The sequence below is a fragment of the Camellia sinensis genome, unplaced genomic scaffold, assembly GCF_055761805.1.
Source record: "Camellia sinensis isolate YWXY unplaced genomic scaffold, ASM5576180v1 Unanchor1, whole genome shotgun sequence".
Taxonomy (NCBI): domain Eukaryota; kingdom Viridiplantae; phylum Streptophyta; class Magnoliopsida; order Ericales; family Theaceae; genus Camellia; species Camellia sinensis.
In genome coordinates this window covers 21,760,876-21,787,116 of record NW_028128987.1, presented here as the reverse complement: position 1 = coordinate 21,787,116, position 26,241 = coordinate 21,760,876, and the positions used below count along the sequence as shown (strand labels likewise).

At 40.3% G+C, this 26,241-nt stretch overlaps 1 pseudogene; it reads left to right on the top strand.

The window, feature by feature from the left end:
- The first annotated feature begins 6,117 nt into the window (after window positions 1–6,117).
- On the top strand, window positions 6,118–26,014 carry LOC145814128 (DEAD-box ATP-dependent RNA helicase 41-like; annotated as a pseudogene).
- The last annotated feature ends 227 nt before the right edge of the window (window positions 26,015–26,241 follow it).

Here is a 26,241-nt window from a genome sequence, read left to right as displayed (position 1 = left end):
TTTAAAAGAATGAGAAGGTTCAAATTGAAGCTTAATCCTCTTAAGTGTGCTTTTGGCGTATCATCTGGAAACTTCTTGGGCTATGTAGTACACAAGAAAGGAATACAGATCGACCAGAATAAAGCCAAAGCCATCATTGAAGCCAGACCTCCATCAAGTAAGAAAGAATTACAAAAGTTCCTTGGTCAGGTTAATTTTCTTTGAAGATTCATTTCTAACACTGCAGGGAAAACTAAAATTTTTTCTTCTTTATTAAGGCTGAAAGATGAAGAGGAATTTGTGTGGACAACGGAGCATCAAAGTGCTTTCGATGGAATCAAAGCCTACTTGGCCAATCCTCCAGTACTGATGCCACCGAATGGCGTTAAGCCTTTAAAGCTGTACATAGCCGCAGCAGAAGACTCATTGGGAGCTTTCTTGGCCCAAGACAATGAGGAAGGCAAGGAGCAAGCTGTTTATTACCTTAGTAGGTTTTTAAATTCTTGCGAATGTAAATATTCAGCTGTAGAAAAGCTTTGCCTTGCACTGTCTTTTGCTGTAATGAAATTAAGATATTACCTTTTGCTTACAACTGTCTTGGTAATTGCAACCACAGATTTGGTTAAATACATATTATCTAGACCTATGTTGAGGGGAAGAATTGGAAAATGGGTATTAGCTCTGTCAGAATTTCACTTAGAATATGTGCCCCAAAAAGTAGTGAAAGGGCAAGTTTTAGCCAATTTTTTGGCAGACCATCCATCTCAAACAGAGAGTCAAGAAATAATGGAACTCAGTATGGCTAGTGTCGAGCCATGGCAAATGTGGTTCGATGGGTCGAAAGCCAATGGCCTAATTGGAATTGGTATAGTAATCAAGTCACCACAAGGAATAGAAACCACACATGGTTTCAGAATAGATGAAACTGCTTGTTCTAATAATCAAGCTGAATATGAAGCTTTGATAGTAGGATTGGAAATTCTTATTGGATTACAAGTACACGCAGTTGACATATTTGGAGATTCCCAATTGGTCGTTAACCAAGTAAAAGGGATTTTCAAGTGTCAAAGTATAAGTATGCTGCCATATTATGTTGTCGCATTACATTTGCTCTCTCAATTTGAAATAGTAAATGTAACTTATGTCCCGAGATTCTTGAATAATAGAGCTAACGATGTGGCACAGAAAGCTTCGAATTTCAAGAATAAAGATGGTACCCATTGGGATGTAAGCCAAACGACATACCAAAAACATATACCACCTCTAAGTAAGAGGGACATGGTTCTAGAAATCAATTATAATGATTTGCAGGAACAGGATTGGAGACATCCAATAATACAATACTTGGATGGCCCATCCTCGAAAGCCAGCAGAAAGGTTAAATTGCAATCTGTGCAATATATCATATACAACAATGATCTCTACAAAAGAGGGGGAGATGGTCTATTGTTAGAATGTTTAGGGCCAAAAGAAGCATTAATAGCCATGGCTGAAGTTCACGAAAGAATCTGTGGTGCACATCAGCCTGGTGTAAAAATGAGATGGCTGCTTCGAAGACATTCCTATTATTGGCCGACTATCCTTAAAGATTGCATAGAATATGCAAAGGGCTGCCAGGCATGTCAAAAGCACGGTACAATAAGGCATGTGCCCATAACTGATCTACATGCAGTAGTAAAGCCGTGGCCATTTAGAGGATGGGCCATGGATATGATGGGGAAGATACACCCTCCCTCTTCGAAGCATCATTGTTTTATTTTGGTGGCCACTGATTATTTCACCAAATGGGTCGAAGCCAAACCATATAAAGCTATAGATCAGACGGAGGTTATTGGGTTCATTAAAGATTTGATCCATAGATTTGGCATCCCACAAACGATAACGGTCGATAATGGAACTGTTTTTGATGGGAAAATGGTGAAGTCTTTTGTGGCTGAGTTCGGGATTAGCCTTGTGAATTCCACTCCATACTATGCACAAGCCAATGGTCAAGCTGAGTCATCTAACAAGTCCTTAAAAAAGGGAATACAAAAAGTTGTGGAAGATAATCCGAGAGATTGGCACAACTTATTGTTAGATGTATTGTGGGCTTATAGAACTTCCCCAAGGTCAAGCACAGGAGTCACTCCTTATGCCTTAGTTTATGGACATGATGCAGTATTACCAGTGGAGATCAATGTTAAATCCTTAAGGGTAAGATGCCAGGACCAGTTGGATCCTGAGCAGTACTATCAAAGTATGTGCTTGGAATTAGAAGATATAGATGAAGCTAGAGTTTTGGCATTAAATAGCATTCTCTTTCAGAAGAAGAAAGCAGCCAAAAATTATAACAAGAGAGTCAAACACATTGGCTTTGATGAAGGTGATTTGGTATGGAAGACAATACTCTCAATAGGGATTAGAAGCCATAGATTTGGCAAATGGTCACCTAACTGGGAAGGACCATATCAAATTCATAGAGTTTTGCCTTTTGGGGCATACCATTTGAAAGATTTGAGTGGTTATGTGCATCCCAAAAAGATTAATGGCAGATATTTAAAACCATATTTTCCAACTATTTAGGAAACACAGGGAATAAAATAAACAGTGAGTACAAGAACATAAAATAGTAAACAAGGAAATGCTTTATAAAGAGTCAAGTACATTGTGCCACAAGTTGGCCCAAAAATCATTACAGTGTTTTAGCTGTTTTTGTACAATAGATTTTCTATTTGTAAACGATGAAAACAGTTGAATAGCTGCAGTCATATCTTTCTTTTGATCAGCTAGTCCTTGTTTGGTGATTTGCAGTTTGAGGTCAGTTCGGAGTAAGGCTTGATTCACTGCAGAAAGCTCCTCTTCGAGTTGAGCTTTCCTCTCCAGCAATTGAGTTCGGAATTGAAAGGCAGAGGAGTGTTGTTCCTTAAGCATTGATACTTCAGTGTGCACTTGAGAAACAAAACTTTGATCTCTGACCAATTTCTCATCTGCGGCCTTGGCAGCATGACAGATGCTGATGTAAAAATCGATAGTAGCTGCTGCTTGGGATAGGTGGTTAGATACATCCATACTAGACTGCTCAGCAAGTTTGCAGCATTGAAGAAGCCCGTTTTTTATTATAGGCCTTTGTAGAGTCTCGAAGGGAATCCTCGAAAAAGAAATTAACAGGTCTAGACAGGTGTCCAAGTCTATCGAAGGCACAGAAGGTTGGCTGCTGGAGGAAGGAGAGCTCTCAAAAACTTCCAGCAAAGAATCAGCTAAAACTAATGGCTCAGTCTCCTCATCGAATGTCGGAGAAGTAGAAGTGATGTCAAAAAGACTAGCTAATCTTGCTTCAAAAATATCAATCTCCTCAGTAGACATGAGGGGAGCAGAAAGAGTTGCCATGGGAGACACAGAAGATTGCATAGCAATAGGAGAAATGGGTGGAGCATCTTTGATGGTCTCCATGGTCTTGGTTACCAATGAATTAAGAGAAGGAGGGCTGGAGCTAGGTAAAGATGGTAAGTCACGAATTGGAGAGCTGTCAGCACTCATCAAAGACAAGGTAGCACTTGGAGTCTCCTTCGAAGGAGAGAGAGGAGCAAGACTCAGTAAAGAAGTAGATTGGGGAAAGTCAAGAGTCAAGTAAGAAAGATAGGGAGCCAAACCAAGAGGAAAAGGTGCAGGAATGCTCGGCCTCAGGAAAAGTGTAGAAAATCTAGACCCCAAAAATGGAAGTATGGTCTGAGTAGTCCCTACATCCTGCGTCTGATCTGCCTCGAATGAAACTGAGAGAGGTTCCATCGGAAAGATAAGCGCAGAAGTTGCTGCTGCATAAGGAAGAGTTGCTGCAAGGAAGAAATATAAAGCAATGTCAAACCTTGATACCAAAGGCTAACAGAGGAAAAATCGCAAAAGCATAAAATTACCTGCTCCAGAAGTATCGGCGATAATAGGGGAACTGCGAAAGGTGTAATCTCTGGCAGTCTGTTGACTTCTTACAGTTTCCCTTTGTAGTATGTCAGCAGCAGCAGGTTCATCTCTCAGAAACTGTTGTTGCCGTCTCTTCTCAGCTCTTTCAAAGACAATCATGGCTTTATGATGTTCTTGCTCTATTGTCTTGACGGCTGCTTTATGGGTGGTATCTTCGACTGAGATAGGAGCGGAAGCAGACACCTTTTTTCTCTTCTCTATGGCTTTGGCGATTGTCTCAAAATCAGAGTCTTCGACCATATCGGAGGGAGAGACAGTCATCTTTCTTTTCCTTTTCCTCTGTATTGGCAGGGTCTGTTTTTTCTCAATTTCTTTCTCAACTTTTCCCTCAAGCTCTTCAAGCTGTGATCTAGATTCTAGAGAAATGAATTCATCTTTTGACTCTCTGGCAGTTACCGAGTCGGATGAAAAGACGATCGCCTTCTTCTTTCTTTTTAAAGGTAACTCTTTCTCTTCATCTGATTCTTCCTTTTCTTCCCCTTGAATATTGGATGTTCCTTCCTCAATTTCAAAGAGGCTCCTTTTCTTTTGTGATTGACCACCTCCACAAAAGAAGAATTAAAGATAAGACGAAATGCATTATGAAAGACAAAAAGGGAAAAGACAAGGATATACCTTTCTTCGAGGCAGCCCGAGTGACTCTGGGAGGAATTGAAGCAGCAGGAGCAGCATGTGCCAATTCTGAAGTAGTGGAAGAAGTGACCTCCCTAGTTTTTTTGGGCTTAGTCACATCTAACACTGTTAGCAGGTTTAAAGGTGGAATGGCCAAATAAATCTCCATGTTAGTCACCCACCAATTTTGGTACCTCTTCAACACGGTACCTTGAGGAATGAAAGGGGTGTACTCAAAGTTGGCCAAGTCATCTTCAAATTTCAAAGTTGCCTCTTCTAGCCTGGATTTCCGGACTTTCAAGTCCCTTCTGGAGAGGCTGAGATTTGTGTTGCTACAAAGGGGTATTGGAACTCCTTGTGAAAGACCAAATTGTCTAGCAAACTGAGCTGGACAGTAAGGTTCAGCAATGCATTTGTATGCCTTCGGGTTCAAAGTCCCGATAAATAATTCTCTGGGAATCAGAAGGGAGGCCTATATATCCTTGTGAGCAGGCGAAGTACAAGACTGGTCACTTAGAAAATTCCTCAACCAAGATGGACCAATGGAAGGTTCGAAGGGACGAAAGTGATAAGTAGGAAGAGAGACTGGAAGCTGGTGAAAGAAAGAGAAGTAAAAGGCAAAGGTAGAAGGGTAAAGTGAAGCATTGGCCATCCTTATGCCGTGAGTAAGAGGGTTTGGCTCAGAAAATTTAAGGCATTTGGATTGTAATTCAGTAAAATAGGCGAAAAGCCAAAACTGAAGGATCCAGAATGGCCCCCCTTGATTAGAATCTAAGGGTTTCTCACAAAAAAGGGAGCAGACTCTATATACGTGCCCTAGAACATGTGGGGCTAAGGCCACCTTTTTCTGTAGGACAAAGGCTTTGGCAAGAGGGGCAAATTCAGGCATAATTCTCTGAGAGGAAGTACAAAAAAGGAATTTGCAAAGCCAATACAATAAGATAGAAAAAAATTCCCTATCAGTCACAAGGCCCTGTCTTTTGTTCTCAGCCCTAGCAAAATCACTATAAGATGAGTTAAGGGAGGGGAGGGAGAAAGGGACTGCTAAATCAGGATAATCTGGCCCAAAAGGAGTGCCAATAGGAGATAGTCCCAGTAAATGGCAAATATCAAGAACAGTAGGAGCCATCATCCCACATCTAAATTGGAAAAAGTTAAAGACAGGATTCCAAAAACATAGAGCAGCGGGAACAAGGAAAGGGTCTTCCGAAATAGTTACCCTAGACAATCTGAGAGCATCGAGAAGGCAGAGTTCTTGGAGGTCCAGAGTCCTAGCAGGAATAACCCAATCATACCACTCTTGCCATTCTGGTCTCACCGTGGGCCAGCATCGGTGGGGGCGATTCATCCTCCAGTTCCTCTAGTCAAGACCACCTTCATAGAGAAGACATTGGTTTTCCAGTCGGGGATACAGGGCTGGGAGTTCAGTGAGGACTTCTTTGAATATGGGCCCGAGCACATAGTCTGACTGCACATGGCGACGAGGGACAAAGATGCGTCCATCAATAGCGCTCTTCTCCCCAGCTTTGTACTTTTCGCATTCCGCGTCAATAATTCTCTTCAGGGCCACAGATGGGCTCATACGCTCTACGACTGATACTGAAGGAGAAGCCATTGACGGTATGTTTTTCTTCGGGAAAGGAAGTAGAGAGGAGTCGACGATTGGTAATAAAAAGGGGTTTGTGCGATTAGAAGAGCAAGTGATTTCAGAATACAAAACAAAAGGGTTTTTAAAGCCCTCGTATTTGAAAATATATTACATGAGCTGTTAAGTATTAAAAGTACGAGTACAAAAGCTTCCTTCAACATTGATGCTTTTGGAGGGAAAAACAAAGCCCGATTGTTAAGGCTAGCTTCGAAGTAAGATATTTTGCTTCGAAGCCGAGTCAAACGGCTTCGAAAACAAAGAAGCCAGCTTCGAAGTGGGTTGCCCTACCCAAGAAATAAAAATACTCGAGTATTTATTTTAAAAAGGGGCTTAAAGACCTGTTTTTAGAGTTTTTTAACAAAGGTAATGTCCTTCGAAGCAAAACTTGAGTTTCTTTAAGGATGGGATTTGGTGTTCGAAACATCAAAAGCAATGATGACAATGACTAGATGTTGACTGTGGTCAAAACAGGTTTTGAATGTAAGATTGTTGGATTCGAAGCATTGTTTCCAATTGAAAATCAGCCAAAACTTAACTCCACAAATTGGAAAGGTTACAATTGGCTCATTTAGTGTTTTATTTAAAACAATTAAGTCCAAATTTAAAGGATGAAATTGTTCGAAGTTCGAAGCTCTGAGTTGACTTTTAAAACACAAGTAAAAATACAAATGAAGACAGAGTCAAACAAGAACAAATTTTGTTTATATTAAAATCAGAGTGATTACATCAGCTGACCCTATCTCGGTATGAACTCAAGCTCATAAAAATAAGGAATGGAATAAATAACAAGATCATGAAATTTGGTCCAACAATGATCAATGAACTTTTGTTCTTTCCTTATTCTATCTTCTAAATTTTCTACCATCGGCTGCATAAGTTGATGTGCTCTCACTTCATAGTAGAGCTCTTCAGCCTTTATTTCGAAGGCCACTTCTCTTAACCTTTGTTCTAATTCATCAATGTCTAAATCATCCCAATAGGCAGAATCTTTATTCTTGAAATCATTGAATTCTTCAATAAAGTTCTCTGCTTCGTATTGAGCATGAATTCGAAGGGACGAAAGCTGGTCTAGCGATTGTGTAGTAGCCATAGAATTACGATGCCAGTGAAGAAGCAATGGAAGTTGGTCTAGAAACATATGAAGTTCTGCCTGAGCAAGGGGATTAAGGACATGGCCCCTAGTCATGATGTCACAAGCCCATCGAAGGTTCTTGAGAGGGACTTCGTCCTCAAGAACATTAAAGGGCAAGTGAGAGAAGGCTGCAAGCAGAAGTTGAGCCTGTTTCCGCTCAGCGGAGGTAGGCGAAGGCAGAGGTTTATAAGGTGGAAAGACATTCTCCGTGGATAGGGCAATCTTCAATTTTTCTGTCCAGGAAGGAATTGGTAGGGGAGAATCAATTTCGGGAGACGAAGAAGAAGGTGTGGACGCTTCTGTCTTCGAGGATGATACGGGAGCAGAAGGAACAAAGGCATTAATATAATCAAGCCAGTCAGAAGAACAGATCTTCGCCTTCTGGGCTAAGAATGATGGGTTATACCCTTGTGTTTCTTCTGGGCGAGAAGCGGAGTGCACTATCTTTGTAGGCATGGAAGATGTGTACCATGCTACAAGAAGATTCTCCTCTAGACTGCGCCGATGGTCAATGGGCACATAAGGATAAACAACTGAACTTCGAGCATAAGAAGGAAACTCTAAAGGGTCAGTGAACTCAACAAAATGGTGGTTGATTCGCTCCTTTAAATCATAAGTCTCAGGTACTGACCAGCTTGTCCAGTCAGAACCTCCAGAAGAAGAAGAAGTTGCAGCTTTATCCCATACAGAAATTTGCGAAGAAGAGTTGCTCAAATCCATGTTTGCAATTTTACGAATCAGAGGTTTGAGAGCAGATTGTTCGAACTGTAAAGGTAGGCCAGAGGGGAAAATTCTTATATCTTTGTTTGTAGCCTTTTAAATCGAAGGGTTAAAAGCAATGTGTTCGTAATCCAAAGGTTGGTAATTTGCAAAGGCGTCCATGACCTGAATATAGAAAGGTGGGTAAAGGTGGCTAATAAATGCATGCTTTCGACGAGGAATAACATCGACATATGACTCTTCGTATGCTTCATCATTAGAAGAAGGAATTAATTTGGCCATGAAATGTATCAGTCTGTTCGAATAATAAGACAGTGAAAGTACTTAAGGATCAAGACGAGAGTATTAATACAGATGGTGTGTAACAGTTGCATTTCTGGGAAGATGCAAAACCCATGCACGTTCTAAGACGTGGGAAAAGGGACTCTGATCCACTAATATCACCAAGTCTTGGGTATATTAGTGCGGGGGGTAATGTTGGCTGCACATTTTGTACTAAGCCAGTGACAATCCGACGCATGGCGAAGTGAGGGTAATATGGGGAGACCAGGTAGGTCTTCGATCCTGATCATACACGTGGCAATTAATATTGGTTGTTATAAGATCTGAGTAGTAGCAGATCAACAAAGAGACGTACAGTGACGTGGCTTCAACGGTTGCTCACATTTCAAATTCGAATATAAGGGGGAAGCCTAACTGCAAGTGAAGGCGTAGTGGAACTACTTATAAGGTAGCATGATCAGCGACTACGGTGGAGCAGTTCGACGGTTTGAAGTACAATTCGATGGTTATCTTCGGAGAGTATAAATAGTAGGAAGGACTTCAGAGAAGAGGACGGCAAAAAATCTAAAGAATTACTTTACATAGTCCAGTGTTATTTCCTGTCCTTTATATTTCTGTACTTTAAGTTTCTGCGCTGCACTTCATTTGTAGGAGTAGTTTTTCGAGTATATTGCCGCTGTAATTCTCTACGGAACTAAGATCATTTTAAGTTTTTCATACTAATGAAATATTTCAATTTATTTAATTGTTCTTATGTTCAAGTTTTCTGAAGTCAAATTACCAGTAAGCCACCAGTAAAAGTCCTCTTTATTGAGGCCGAAAGAACCATAACACAATCGTCTGAATAATTGTTTGGCAATTACAATTCTGTAAGGACTGATTGATCCTTGCTGGCACGCTCATAATTACGCAAGTAACCTTCGAAAGCCAAAAAAGCCAACAATATGATTATCTAATCAATCTATTTTTTATTTAGATAATTTAAACATAATGCTTGATAAAATAAATACTTTAAAACATCAAAAATAAGTAGCGTAATGAAGCCCACTAAGTTTGGAGAAACTTGAATCTAAGAGTTGTGTAAAATATCAACAAAACCACCAAAACCATTCGAACCAAGTCGATCTGTGCATTTTTGGAGGACTAGCGAGGCTGGTTAGGTGGTCTAGGAGTGACAGGTTGGTGCAGATGGCGGTTTCAAAAGGCCAACCCACTTGTCAAATTGACCCGACCCACCAATTGTATTTAATAAAACATATCCTCACACACACCCAATCAGTTTCCAATTATATATGTGCATAAATCTATACTATTTTCAAGTGAAGGCCTAATTTAGTAAAACTTGCTGCTCCTCATGTTATATGATAACTTTATATATGTTAAAATAAAAAAAAATTATTATACACAGCATAAGCAAGTTTTGAACCCAAGACCATGAATTTTATTAAGAACATATTTATCACTTAAACAATACATATATTATGATATTAAATTATTTAATATTTATTTTTATTATTAGTTATTTGAATTGCACATTCATAGAGAAGAAAACACCTGTAGACACCCCATTTTTGACCGCCCTTAAGACTTGGGCACCACTGATGTTTTACTTGGTGGAGAAAGGTGTGCAGGGCAAATGTTCAGTTTCTTCGGCAAGGAGAGAGGCAAATCCTTCAAAACACTTTGTTTAGGGGTTTGGAGTTGAAGAAGAGAGGAAAGGAGAGGAGAAAACTAGTTTGGGAAAAGTTCGGCATGAATCCGGGTAGAAGCGAGTCGAGCAGCCCTCGCTGAATCGGGCTTATCTGTCTGTACACTTGGAGTTTAGCTATGGGGCCGCCACCGTCGGAAAGCTTACTTCCGGGGCTTCATTTTGCACTCAAGAATCTCTTAAAGCCAAGCTCGGGTGGGGGAGATATGAGCAGCTGAAGTTGGGCATCATCCCGGTTGGATCGAATCTGCGCGGCTTCACCAAAATGGGCATAACTTTTTCCACAAGAGGAATTTTAATGCAAGGTTTGCACCATTGGAAAGCTAACTTCCGAGGCTTCAATATGGACATCCACAGGCACTTTTTGACCTTATCAGCCACCCATCAGCACTCTATTTATCCGACCGGCCAGTATAAATTGCAGGTCGGCAATATATTGTGCCGACCGGCCATTTATTTTGCCGATGACCTCCTCTCATGGCCGATATGACCCTTTTGCACCCCTCAAGCATGGTGCATGCCAGCTGTGCCAGCTATTCTCCATTCAAACCCTCTGTCCGAGATTTTGCCTTTTGGGGGGGAAATTTGAACTTGTTTTGTTCCCCCCCTTTTCTTGCCTCTCTCCCTCTATATAACCAGCCCTCCACCACCATTTTGAAGGGTTGAAGAAACCAGCTGAGGCACCATTATAGATACAACCCTATATCTATACATTCAACCTCCCTCTTCCAAGCTCTAAAGTCCATTATCCTTGGCCATTTACACACCAACCCATAGCACAAGGCCTCCATCCTCCATTCCAACCATTTGAGGCTAATTTTCAGAGGTTAGGAGCTCCTTTTCTTGGATCAAAGGCTGCTGCATTGCTGCTCTTCAAGGGTGAGTCGCTCTCTTCCCTTTTCTAGCCTTCTTTTGCATGCTTTCTTAGCCACACTTGCTTGCTGTTTTGGGCTCCGACCCTAACTAGAACTAGGCTTATTTTGAGCTATTTTTTATGTTTGTTTAAGGGCCTCTCACTGTTTGAGGCCTCCTTGTTGCACTTGCTTCATTGCCTCTCTTGTATGCCATTTTCTTGTGTAGTATTTTTGGCCTATGTATAAATTGTTTTGAGGCATGTCATAAACTGTAAAGTGGCTTATTTTGAGCCCTTCTTCAATGTTGTTGAAGGTCTCATCACTATTTGAGGCTTCTATCTTCCACTTGCCTTTATATCCCTTTTTTTGGCTCCATTTTTGCATGATTTATTAGCCTCTTTTGCTTCTGTTTTTGGACTCTAGTCCGAACTGAAAATGACCTTATTTTGACCCCCTCTTCATATTTCATTAAGGGTCTTTTACTGCTTGAGGCATCCGTTTTGTACTTTGTGTTATAGCTCTCTTTTGGCCTTGTTTTGCATAGTATTTTGAGCATACTTGTGCACTGTTTTTGGCTCGGTCATAAACTGTAGAAGGTCATATTTTGGGCCCCTCTTCAACATTGTTGAAGGGCCCTCAGCTGTTTGGGGTCAGCGGCTGTCACTTGCTTCATTAGCTTGCTTTCGGGGCCCTTTTTGCATGCTAGTTTAGCCCCATTAGCATTCGCTGTTTGACCTTTCTTAGAACTGTAAATGTGCTTATTTTTGGGCTCTCTTGACTCTTTATTTACATTCCATGTTCAAATAATGCATGCTTTGTATAGCTATAGGTCATTGCGTATGCCTAGTTTTGCATTTCGGGATTCGTCTCATACATCGGGTGCTATATTGCCATGTTTCGGGGCTGTTTAGCATCATGTTTTAGTGCTGAAATTTTCATGTTTGCATACCATGTTCCATGTCTTGCCATGCTTTGGTAGAGTGGCATTCGTGCCTTAGGTTCGGTCCTCGATTTGCGTGCATATGTGCACGCATTTCGAGTGTCTCATTTTCATCTCATGGCCACTGATGTGGGTGTGGTTGAGGTCCACTCACATTGGTGTAAGTCCATCTTGCATTGTGTATGCCATATTTCAATGCGTTGTGCGTGTTATGTTGTTAGCATTGTGTGTGCCTTGTAGTTATATTACATGTTTATATGTTTGCTTGCATGCTTAGGTCGCATGTGCATTGTTGTGCATTGCCTCGCCTCTTGACCAACCATGATTGAGGTTGGGTCCCTTGTATGTTTTGTGTGCATTGCATTTGACATTGAAATGCATACTTGACTCTTTGGCCATCATGCATCGAAATGCGTGATTGGTGGCCCGAGGGTCGAGGGCCATGCTCCCTTGAGTCCATTACATGATAGGAAGTGTGTCCATGCATACATTTGCCTAAAAATTCCATGACATACACTGCTTGCCCTCTGCTGCTGCCAATTGCAGGTTCTGCAGGAAGATTTGGCCGGTTGGTTAAATACAGTGCCGATCGGCAATCCATAAATGGCCGATAACTTCATCAACGGCCGGTGACCATTTCCCATGGCCGGTGGCCATCCCTCCCAGCCGGTTGTATTCCCCAACATCCAGAGAGCATGCCCTTAGACTTTGGCAGTCCTCAGAGGAGCAGGGCAGTGAAAAACAGAGGCAACAATGCTATGGCAGCGAGTTTTCGGGCAATATGGGTCAAGCATGCATCATTCGCGCATCGCAAGGCGGGGGCCGTGGCCACCTTCCCTTTGCATTTAATTTATTAGTTAAATAGGAATTCTGTAATAATTAATTAAGTAGTTAGTTATTTATTCGGACTGTAATATTTATTCGGTCCCTCCGAGTGAGGGCGTATTTGTAATAAGTGTAGGTGCGTGTGTGCATGTCTTCCAATCCCCACTTCTTTCTCCCTTTTACTTACTTGTTTTGATGGTTAGTATTAGGACATGTTTAATTTAGCATACCTTATGCTATGCATGCGTGCATCCATACATTTGTCTTACATGCACCGGGCTCGGCGCATCATACTAACTGCATTTGTATTTCAAATTCAAAGTTGAATACTTGTTAGCTGTTGCATCTCATATGCCATGTTTAGAATAACCGAGCCTGCTATAGTTACATTTTGCATGTGTTGCATTAGGCATTCCTGTATAATTAGAATCATGCATGGATTTTTAATTAGCTTCTGTTTTGGCTTGGAGTACTCGATGAGTTTTATGCTTTAGCATCCTTGCATGTGTGTGAGTGACTGCCATAAAAGCATGCTTACCATGAGGCTATATGCTTATGTGATATAACTGCTTGAATGCCTGTGGGTGGAGGTTGAATTACCTAAATTGGAATAATGCACTAAAACTGTGAGTTTTAAGCCCACTAGATAGTGGCAAAACAATCTTTTCTAAAAACCCACTCGAGGGTGGCAAAACCTGCATTTTAGCCTACTTGCGAGTAGCAAACCATTTTCAAAACAAACATGCTATGTTTTGTTCCAATTTAGGCGATTTGGTCTATACTTGTTTGCTGTGCGCATAACATAGTGATTCTAGGCTAATAACCGGAATAAGAACACATAACGTTTTCAAAACTGGATATCATGGTTAGTAGAGGCCGATCTTCGGATCAGGTGAGAGGGGGTGCTCATAGCTGACCTTCCCCAATCGTACCCAAGCTCCTGAGCCGAGGCAACTTTGGTGATGACGGACACGTGGCCTTTGGCACCGAGTCAGGATTTCCTAAATTCCCCTAAAAAAATAAACATTTAGGTGGCGACTCTGTATCTGGCAAAGCAGTCCATGTTTGGCACTTCTTTTCAAAATCTGTTTCTCAAAACGATTTGCCGGATTTGGACTCTTTGGTTCAGATTAAGAACCGTGACACAAATCGAGTCCGAACTATAGCGGGGTCCCTCGCGGACGTGTTACAACACCATGTCTTGCCTCTCCTCTCACGGATCGCCTTGCCGGTTGCCGCAAATCACCACCACTCGCCTTGCCAATTGCCGCCGCTGATCGCCGTCCCTGGTACTCTCTCTCTCTCTCTCTCTCTCTCTCTCTTCATATTAGCTGTTGGAGTCCATGTTTTTGCATTGACTCTTATTATAGCACTTTCACAAATTATCCTTTCCTCTCCCTTTATTCCCAACCAAAACATAAAATAATAAAAGAAAAGTGTTAAATTTAATACAAGATCTAAATAATAAGCTAGTACATCACAAATAAAATTGCAGTCACTCACTCAAAATCACAATAGCAACATTTGCATGAGTAATAAAATAAAACATTACCACAAAAAAAGTCAATAAAATAAAGCATGTGTTGATGTGAATTTTGTTTAGAATTTACAATTAGATGTAAAAAATAAGCAAGAGATCAAATTCAGAAAGAATAACATACTTTATATATATACATATATATTTCTACTGCTTTCTAGTATCTCATTTGGATGGAGTGATTTGGAGAGAAAAGAAAAGAAATCATTTTTTTCTTGATTTTATGATCACTTGTTTTGATAAACATGAGAGAAATAAGCAAAAATGAAAAGAAATTAATTTCATAACTCATTTTTTGAATCTCTCTAAAATTGGAGAGATTGGGAGAGAAAATAAATGGGGAAATTACTAATTTTGTACATTATCAAAATTGTCCATTTACCTACAAAAGAAATAAGAGGTTTTATTTCTTATTTTTTATCTAGTCTATCCAAACAGGATGAGGGAGAAATCACTATATTTTCTTATCAACTCAACCAAACAAGGGGGTGAGAAATCAAAATCATTTCATTTCATTTTCTTTACAAACCCAATCCCTTCTTCTATTTCTTATGGGAGAGCAAAAAGATAGCATCTTCCGAAAGGAAAAAGATTAGTATATAGGTACAACACAAGTACTTACCTAGAAAGTATGCATTTATTCTGAAGAAGCAGTCCACATAAACAAAAAAAGATGTCCTTTTTCATATTGTCTAGATATGCTCTCTGTTTTCCTTATCGCAAAGAGAATGGATTGCGGTATTTAAAAAGAAAATAGTTGAGACTCTCTAACAGGTGTTGTGAACCGTTGTCAGCGTTAACGAACAGGCACCTCTTGAAACCATTGACAACGTTTGCTGATAAGTAATTTCATCAACTTGATAAGGACAGTTATGCTGTGTTTGATTGGGAATTTGAGGAAGGATTTGAAAAGAAAAATGAAAAAGATAGGTAAAATGTAAATAAAATATACCTAAATTTCACTTAGTTTCACACACTTTTTTTCTTTCCCTTTCCAAATCCCTTTTCAAATCTCTCAACCAAACACAACATTATGAAACTACAAAATGTAGAAAACACTTGTAATTCTTCCGTCTTTTTAAAGTAGTAGATAGATATATGTATAGCTCTGTTTGGTTTTGGGTTGGGTGGGGTGAGGTGGAGTGGGGTTGGGTTGGGTTTGATTTGGTTTGGTTTATTAAATCTGTATTTTTCAAGAATAATTAGAACGATAAATGAATAGAGTTGTTCATGAACAGACTCGAGCTCAACTCAATAAAGACTCATTTAAACTCGGTTCGGTAATTTAATTTAATTTAATTTTTTATTTTTTGCGTTTAAACTCGAGCTCGAACTTGTTAAAAATCTTAATAAATAAGTCCAAATATATTAAAGTTCATCTCGTGAACTTGGCACATTAGCGGGCTCGTTTAACATTTATTATTTATATATATTAAATAATTTAAAAATATGTGTAAAATAAAATAAATATGTTATTTATATATTTAAAAAATATAAATGTAAATAATAGCTAACTATAGATAATATATTTATATAATAGTGGTGGTAGATATTATATTAGTAAAATATTGACCTTTTTTTTAATATATGTTTATATATATATATTGTATATATAATTGTATAATCAAATTTTTAATTATAACTTTAGTCTCACACATTAATATAAATTTATAATTTTTTTTGCTCGTTAAGGCTCATGAACAAGCTCGAACTCATGTCAAATCTAAGCCAACTTGACTCAAGCTCAGTTCGTCAAATTTTTATTGAATTCGTTAAAATCTTAATAAATAAATCCAAACATATTAAAATTCGGCTCGATTCAGCTCATTTGCGGCCCTTAGAGTGATCCAACCCTTCTACTACATCATCCATCATCAACCCTTTTGTTGCCTTATTGGGTTGTTATTATATAATTTATTTGGATTGTTAGATTTTTAAATTTTTAGTTTGTGGATATTGAATGTTAGATGAATGGACATTTATTTTAACGTCTACTATTTTATTTAATTTATAAATTAGGTTGTTTTAATCTTTGATACAAGTGTAATTTGAATCAAGTTTTTTTTAATCTGTCAATCCACCTGAACGACCAAATCGAAACCGTTGTTATTTGCCAATTGCTCAGCCAATTTTTGATGAAAAAATGGTAGGTTCTAACAAATTTGTCAGACTACAATCCACCGCGTGATTTCTCTTTTACCTTTAAACCGCACCGCGCACACCCTTTCCTAATAATAATTCCTTTGGGTGAATCATCAGGGCCGCAATGTTGAACCACCAAGACTAGAATGGGTGACCCGAGCTAGCCAATACGGGTGGTTGTGAATCTGATGCTATATGGATTGGTCCTTTCCTTGGTTAGTTTGTCTTGTCTGTTTGTTTCCACCATCACTCTCTCTCTCTCTCTCTCTCTCTCTCTCTCTCACACACACACACACACACACACACACACACACACACACACACAATTCAATTCAAAGTCGAAGCTAACCAGGGCAGGCAGGCAGGTCTCTATCCATACATACATACATAAATGTATGTTATATATTATGCTCCTCTCAGATTATCTTCAAGTTTAGGTTTATTATTTGTTCATGATTATTGTGTATATTGAATTGAGAGTCAAGAGTACGGTAAGCCAATTGAACTTGTGTTAAATCGATTGTAAAGCTCTTGTGAATGCTCTCTCTCTCTCTCTCTCTCTCTCTCTCTCTCTCTTCAAATTCAATTGGTTGAATTTATGTCAAATTTTCAGATGATGGAAGATAGAGGAGCAGGAGGAGGAGGAGGAGGAGGAGACAAGGGTATTCGATCTAAAAGTTCAGCTGTGGCAGCAAATGGTAATGAAGAAGAAGAACCAGATACCAATGCTTGCATTTTGTTCATTTCTTTTTTGACTATTATTTTTCTTCTATTTTGACTGTTCCACTTAGCTTATATAATATTTTGTTTTAGTCTCTTGTGATGCAGTAAATGACATAAACAAAAGGAGTTGGGATCAAAGAGAAGCTCTTCCAGGGGAGCCGCGTTGTGTTGTATGTGGCCACTATGGCGAGTATATATGCGACGAGACTGATGATATATTCAACCTTGAATGTAAACAAACTCTTCTATGCAGGATTGCCAATTCACGGTTGCCAGTTGGTCTCCTGCATCCTACAAGACTACTACCCACTACCACTACCAGTGATGAGTGCTTTTATGTAAGAGATTCTGATGAAAAATCAAAATCAGAATCAGAATCAGAATCTCAATTTCTAACTAATCATCCAAGTGAATTGCTAAGAAGGAAACTCAAAATTAATGTCAGGGGAGACTTCGTTCCAACACCCATCCTGTCATTCGCTTCTTGTAATCTTCCTCGTAAGCTCCTCCAAAATATAGAAGCTGCTGGATATGAAATGCCAACCCCTGTCCAGATGCAAGCAATACTGGCTGCTTTGGTTGGCAAAAACCTGCTTGTTTCAGCCGACACTGGTTCGGGGAAAACTGCTTCATTTTTGGTTCTTGTAATTTCCTATTGTGCAAATTTTGATCGTGAGAAGCTCTCAAATCAGAAAAAACCATTATCAATGATTCTTACACCAACTAGAGAGCTTGTTGTGATTAAAGACACCCAAAAAATGATCAACAAGCAATCACACACACAATGAGACACAAATATTTACATGATTCGGCCCAATGCCTACATCCATTTGAGAAAGAGAGAAAGTTTCACTATGAACAAAACAAATACAAAACATAGGAGTCTCATTCTCTCAACTCAACTCACAGCTCATACACTTCTCACAACTCTCTCTTTTCTTCACTCTTGATCTCTCTCTATCAACTTAGTTCACATCTCTCCCTATTTATACACAAACGAGAGAAAGCCTACTAACAACCAACCACCAAAAATAAATGGTAAGCCATCAATACAGCCACCCTACAAGGGGATAGCTTGGCTAAATGTCTCCACAAAATCTCTAGCCCAAAATCTTGCAGAAGCTACATCTGACTTCCATGGCCTACTTCACATGGTGTGGAATGTGTGTTGCTTTATTCACAACCAAGGCAGAGTATATTGTCATAGCAGAAGCTGGGAAAGAGATGTTGTAGTTGAACCGGTTTCTTCAAAAACTTGGACTAGAGCAGGAAAAGTTCACGGGTAAGTTTTCTTTCAATCTGCAGACTAAGTTTTCTTTCCTTTTTACTTCAAAACCTTCTGGTTGCTCTATGTAAATTTCTTCCTTCAAATTACCATGGAGAAATGCCGTTTTCACATCTATTTGTTCAAGTTCCAAATTCAAACTAGCCGCTAGTCCCAAAACTACTCGAATAGATGTCATTTTCACAACTGGCAAGAAGATTTCATCAAAATTAATACTTTTTTTCTGCCCAAAACCTTTGACAACCAATCGAGCCTTATACTTGACTAGCTTTCCGCTGCCATCTTTCTTCAACTTGAACATCCATTTGTTCTTTAGTGCTTTTCAACCCTAGGAAAGTTTTACCAAATCATAAGTCTAATTTTTCTACAAGGACTGCATCTCTTTTTGTATAGCTTGCTGCCAGCTACTCTTCTCCTTATAATTCTGAGTTTCTTGAAAATTTCCCGGTTCTCCCTCATCAGTAAGCAAAATATACTCAGAAACAGGGTATTTTGACGACGGCTTAGGCTCTCTTGTTGATCATTTTCTAGGTGTCTTTAATCACAACAAGTGGTATCAGAGCCTCGTTAGTCAATTTTTTGGAAAAACAGGGTGTGTTTTTCAAATTTGCCCAGAAATCAAAATGGTTGAAATCCCTTTTGATCACACCAGGGTAAAGCACTCGACGAGATGAGCACACAGGAAAAAACTGCGTCAAAAAAGGACGGCGGAAGAGGTCACACAAGCCGCACGCACCATTGACGTCGTTTCCACACACCAGCGACTGGCCAAACGCGCTAAACCAGGGAAGAAAATGACCTAACGACAACAGCTAACGTCATCGGGCTGACCCGTGCTCTCAAAACTACTCGAATGGATGTCATTTTCACAACTAGCGAGAATATTTTATCAAAATTAATATATTTCTTCTACCTAAAACCTTTGACAATCAATCAAGCCTTATACTTGACTAGCTTTCTGCTGCCATCTTTCTTCAACTTGAACACCCATTTGTTCTTCAGTGCTTTTCAACCCTGGGAAAGTTTTACCAAATCATAAGTCTGATTTTTCTGCAAAGACTGCATCTCTTCTTGTATAGTTTGTTGCTAGCTGCTCTTCTTCTTATGATTTTGAGCTTCTTGAAAACTTTCTGGCTCTCTCTTATCAGTAAGCAAAATATACTCAGAAGCAGTGCATTTTGACGACAGCTTAAGCTCTATTGTTGATCATTTTTTGGGTGCCTTTAATCACAACAAGTGATATCAGAGCCTCATCAGTTTATTTTTCAGAGAAAATGGGGTGTGTTTTTCAAAATTGCCTAGAAATCAAAGTGGTCAAAATCCACTTTTGATCACACCAGGTTAAAGCACTCGATGAGACAAGCACACAAGAAAAAACCGCATAAAAAAGAATGCCAAAAGAGGCCGCACGCACTACACGCACCACTAACGCTGTTTCCATACGCCAGCGATTGGCCACATGCACTTTATGCGCGAAACCAGGGAAGAAGACTACCTAACGACAACAGCTAACGTCATCGGGCTGGCCCGCTTTGACCTGTGCTCTGACCCATTGACCAAGTCAGTGGTTGAGTCGTTAACCAAAGCCGAGCCACGTTAACCAAGCTGTTAACCGAGCTGCTGACCAAGCCGTGCCGCCAGCCAAGCCATGTTGCCGCCACTGACGTCAGCCTGATGCCAGCCAAACCAGAGGAATTATCTGGTGCTTCTTAACAGCTCCAGATTCTGTCGATCTGAGCTGTTAAATTATTTTGGTTAGATCTAAGCCATTTGAAGTCTATTTTTAACGATCCGATAGTGCATTCTAACTATTTGGAATATTTCTGACACATCCGTATGGTCAGATTTTGCAAATCAGATTTTGAAAATTTGCAATTCTTATTTTGGCAATCCGAAGTGCTTTTTCGGCTAATTTGACCAGTTCGGACTCAATGACGAAGTCTAATTTTTCAGACAGAGATCATTTTCTATAGAGACAATTATTAATGGAGGAATCAATGTCAATTTCGGTATCCATGATCAAGCTGAATGCTTTCAACTATGCAATTTGGAATCTCAAAATGGAGGATGTCCTGTACTGCCGAGATTTGTTTGACCCCATTGAGCTTAATAGAGTTAAACCAGCTGGGGAGAAGGATGAAGACTGGAAGCGGAAGAATCGAAAGACCATTGGTCAGATCAGACAATGGATCGATCATAGTGTCTTCCACCATATCGCCCAAGAGACTGATGCCTATGCTCTTTGGACAAAATTAGAAGGCATGTACTAGTTGAAGACTGCTCGGAATAAAGCCCTCCTAATGAGAAGGCTTGTAAATTTGAAGCTGAAAGGTGGTGTCTCTATTGCAGAACACACCAGTGAGTTCCAAAATCTAGTGAACCAACTAGCAACTATCAAAATAGTGTTGGATGATGAGATGCAGGCCCTATTGCTGCTCAGCTCCTTGCCAGATAGTTAAGAGACGTTAGTGGTGTCCCTCAACAACTCTGCACTTGAAGGAAGACTAACCACGAACATGGTCACAGATGCTTTATTTAGTGAAGAGGCAAGAAAAAAAGATATGGGTGGAGATCAGCCCCATGCCCTCGTCACAGAAAATAAAGGTAGAGGCAGAAGCAGGGGAAGAACCAAAAGTAGAGGATGCAGCAGAGGAAGATCTCACGACAGAGAGAAGTCCAGAGAAGGTACGAGCTGGCCAAGGTTCAAGTGTTACCATTGTGGCCAGGAGGGTCACATAAAGAAATATTGCTATGCCTTGAAGAGAGAACAAAAACAAGGCAATAGACAGCCAAAGACCGAAGATGGGAACACTGCAGTTACTGTCTCAAAGGATATTGCATTATTCTCTGTTGAAGAAGAATGCCTCCAAATGTTAGACAACGACACTGAGTTGGTGGTAGATACAGCAGCTTCCTACCACACTACATCCCAGAAGGAGTTCTTCAGTATATACTAAGCTGGTGATTTTGGCACAATGAAGATGGGTAACTCCAGTTTTTCGAAGATTGTGGGAATCGGTGATGTTCGCATCCAAACCAAAGTTGGGTGCACGATGGTATTGAAAGATGTCAGGCATGTTCCTGATTTACGCCTGAATCTTATTTCAGGGATAGCCTTAGATCGACAAGGCTATGAGAACTACTTCGGCAAAGGCATGTGGAAATTGAAGAAGGGGATCTCTGGTGGAAGCCAAAGGACAAGCAACTGGTACGTTGTACAAGACTCATGTGAATGTGATTTTAGATAGCCTCAACGCAGCAGAAGATGAGACATCACCAAATTTGTGACACAAAAGGCTGGGTCACATGAGTGAGAAAGGGTTGCAGATTCTGGCAAAGAAATCTCTTATTCCCTTTGCCTAAGATGCGAAATTGAACCCTTGTGACAACTGCTTGTCGCTTTCCACTTATCATCCAGAAGACAATCAGAGTTGTTGAGCAGAGTATACTCTGATGTATGAGGTCCCATAGAAGTGGAATCTTTAGGTGGCAAAAAATACTTCTTGATGTTTATTGATGATGCATCACGGAATGTATGGGTTTATGTCCTAAAGACCAAAGGTGAGTTGTTCCAGTATTTTTAGACATTCCATGCTATGGTGGAAAGGGAGACTGGAAAGAAGCTAAAGTGTCTCCAAATAGACAATGGAGGCGAGTACACGTCAAAGGAGTTTGAAGCCTACTGTGCTACTCATGGCATCTGGCATGAGAAGACTATTCCTGGAACCCCACAACACAATGGTGTAGCCAAGAGAATGAATTGGACCATTGTGGAGAAGGTCACATGTATACTCAAAATGACAAAGCTGCCAAAGTCATTTTAGGAAGAAGTTGTTCGTGTTGTTTGCTATTTGATCAACAAATCGCCATCAGTTCCACTGAACTTTGAGATTCCAGAAAAGGTATGGTCTGGAAGGGAGATTTCTGACTCTCATTTGAGAGTGTTCAGGTGTAAAGCATTTGCATATGTATCCAAGTAGCACAGGCAGAAACTGGTTGATAAAGCTACTCCATGCATTTTTATTGGCTATGGAAATGAAGAATTTGGATACAGATTGTGGGATCTGAAAAAACAAGAAGGTCATTCGAAGTTGAGATGTGGTGTTTCAAGAAGGCCAGACCTTAGAAGACTTTGGGCAACCAGTCAAATTCAAAGTTGATGATGTTTTAGAATTTGTTCCGAATCCTGCACCATAACAGCATGCCACTGATGAAAAGAGCTACCGCATCATGCAGCCAATGAGGTAAAGTTGCAAGAGGGAATTCAAGAAGAAGAAGATCCAGAAGTAGAGGGTGTTAAGCAAGGGGAGCCACAACCCCCTCCACCAGAGGCTGTTGGTCCACAGTTACGAAGATCAACAAGAGAGCCTAAGCCGTCGTCAAAATACCTTACTTCTGAGTATATTTTGCTTGTTGATGAGGAAGAGTCAGAAAGTTTTCAAGAAGCTCAGAATCATAAGAAGAAGAGTAGCTGGCAGCAAGCTATGCAAGAAGAGATGCAGCCCTTGTAGAAAAATCTGACTTATGATTTGGTAAAACTTCCCCAGGGTCGAAAAACACTGAAGAACAAATGGGTGTTCAAGTTGAAGAAAGATGAGAGTGGAAAACTGGTCAAGTATAAGGCTCGATTGGTTGTCAAAGGTTTTGGGCAGAAGAAAGGTATTGATTTTGATAAAATCTTCTCGCCAGTTGTGAAAATAACATCCATTCGAGTAGTTTTGGGACTAACGGCCAGTTTGAATTTGGAACTTGAACAAATGGATGTGAAGATGGCATTTCTCTATGGTAATTTGGAGGAAGAAATTTACATGGAGCAACCAGAAGGTTTTGAAGTAAAAGGGAAAGAAAACTTAGTCTGCAGATTGAAGAAGAGTCTCTACGGCCTCAAACAACCGCTAAGATAGTGGTACAAAAAGTTTGACTCATTCATGGTGGGTCATGAGTACAAGAGAACTGCTGCAGACCAGTGTGTATATGTCAGGAAATTTCCCGGTGGAAACTTCATCATACTCCTACTCTATGTTGATAAGATGCTGATTGTTGGACAGGATGCCACAACAGTCAGATCACTGAAAAAGGAGTTATCAGAGTCCTTTGACATGAAAGACCTAGGCCCTGCCCAGCAAATTTTGGGTATGAAAATTATACGTGACTGGAAAGTCAAGAAGTTGTGGTTGTCACAGGAAAAGTATATTAAATGGGTGCTTGAAAAGTTCAACATAAAAGATGCCAAGCCAGTCAGTACTCCGCTGGCTAATCATTTCAAGCTGAGCAAGAGTTCTTATCCCTCATCTACAAAAGAAAGAGAAGAGATGGAGGCAATTCCCTACTCATCCGCCGTAGGGAGTTTGATGTATGCAATGGTGTCCATGTGACCAGATATTGCTCATGATGTTGGAGTTGTGAGCAGATTTCTTTCCAATCAAAGGAAAGAGCATTAGGAAGCAGTCAAGTGGATTCTAAGGTACCTTAGGGGTACATCGAAAATGTGTTTGTGCTTTGGAGGAGCAAAACCAATCTTGGAAGGCTATATTGATTTAGATATGGCAGGCGATCTTGATGGTAGGAAATCTACATCAAGATTTATGTTCACTTTCGCAAGGGGAAATGTGTCTTAGCAGTCCAAGTTGCAGAAGTGTGTTGCTTTACCCACAACCGAGGCAGAGTATATTGCCACAGCGAAAGCTGGGAAAGAGGTGCTGTGGTTGAAGCGGTTTCTCCGAGAACTTGGACTAGAGCAGGAAAAGTTCACGGTACATTGTGATAGCCAAAGTGCCATAGACCTAAGCAAAAATTCTATGTATCATTCTCGTACGAAGCACATTGATGTTTGGTATCATTGGATACGCGAAGTGATGGAGAAACAGTGATCAAGATCCACACAGAAAAGAATCCAGCCGACATGCTTACAAAGGTGGTCTCGAGAGACAAACTCGAAGTGTGCAAGGACATTGCTGGGATGGACTTCCAGTAAGGATCATACTCCCATAGGTGTGGAGGGGGAGAATTGTTGAGCATTCCACACCATGTGAAGTAGGCCATGGAAGTCAAATGTAGCTGCTGCAAGATTTTGGGCTAGAGATTTTGTGAAGACATTCAGCCGAGCTATTCTCTTGTAGGGTGGCTGTATTGATGGCTTACCATTTACTTTTGGTGGTTGGTTGTTAGTAGGCAAGCTCTCCCATTTGTGTATAAATAGGGGAGATGTGAGCTAAGTTGATAGAGAGAGATCAAGAGTGAAGAAAAGAGAGAGTTGTGAGAAGTGTATGAGCTGTGAGTTGAGTTGAGAGAGTGAAACTCCTCTCTGTTTTGTATTTGTTTTGTTCATAGTGAAGCTTTCTCTCTTTCTCCCGTGGATGTAGGCGTTGGGCTGAATCACATAAATATTTGTGGCTCATTTGTATGTGTGATTGCTTGTTGATCATTTTCTGGGTGTCTTTAATCACAAGAAGCTGTACATGCAAGTGGAGGAGCAGGCTAAGTTGCTAGGAAAGGGTTTGCCATTTAAAACTGCACTTGTAGTTGGCGGGGACCCCATGGCTGGACAACTTCACTGCATCCAGCAAGGAGTGGGAGTGATTTTAGGAACTCCGGGCAGGCTTATTGATCTGCCAACAAAGTATGACATAGAATTAGATGGTGTTTCAATTCTTGTTCTGGATGAAGTGGACTGTATGCTCCAGAGGGGTTTCCATGAGCAGGAAATGCAGATTTTTAGGGCTCTGTCACGACCTCAAGTCTTGATGTATTCTGCCACAATTCCAAAAGAAGTTGAGAAGATGGCTAGCTCAATGGTGAAAGATATAATTGCTATATCTGTTGGGAGGCCAAACAAGCCAAAAACTGACCATTTGGGTTGAATCAAAGCAAAAAAAAGGAAAAACTTTTTGACATATTGATGAGCAACCAGCACTTTATGCCACCAATGGTGGTATTTGTGGGTTCTACACCTGGGGGAGGAAAACTATATCAATCCATGGAGAAAAACCCATGAAGGAGAGGAGAGAAATTCTAAGGTCTTTTCTGGTTGGAGAGGTTCCTGTGATTGTGGCCACGGGGGTTTTGGGCAGAGGAGTTGATCTCTTGGGTGTGAGACAGGTTATAGTCTTTGACATGCCAAATTCTATTAAGGAGTATGTTCACCAGATTGGAAGGGCATCGAGGCTGGGGGAGGAGGGTACAGCAATCGTCTTTGTAAATGAAGAGAATAAGAAAATTTTTCCAGGGGTGGTTGATATTTTGAAATCATCTGGAGCTCATATTCCCAGGGAGCTTATTAGTTTGCACACGATGGGTACCTTTTCTGTTGGCAAGGGCCAGAAGAAAAGGAAGCACAGTTTCTAAAGTTTCAGGGGCTGTTTACAGTCATTGGAGAATGGAGATCTTTCTCAGAAACAAGAATGGAAGATGTGGTTTGACGAGGTTTATTGGCCATTCTTTGGTTGCTCTCTCCTTAAATCAGACACCCCATGTACTGTTTAAGGTTATTGTCACTGATCACGAGACATTGGCTAATCATATTGCCTCCATTGTGAAGATTGGTGACTCTAGGTTATCCAATATTTTTGAACTTGGCATACCATCTACTGCCGTGCTGCAATCACTATTGGAATGTGTCAATGTGATACTACACTTTGAACTGTTAAAAAGAAGAAGAAGAAGAAGAAGAAGAAGAAGAAGAAGAAGAAGAAGAAACATTTGTTCTTTATGCTACTCAGTGGTACGCCTGCCACCTTTGACAGACGAACTTTATCTGAACAGCACAGTTACCCTCAGAGTCATCTACTTATGTTCTGATCAGTTGGTAATGAGCTTGAAGAATTATAATTTGTGACAGTGATGTATCATTGCATTTGTGTCTATGACTAGAATTTCTTATTACGGCAGAAGGACCACGTTT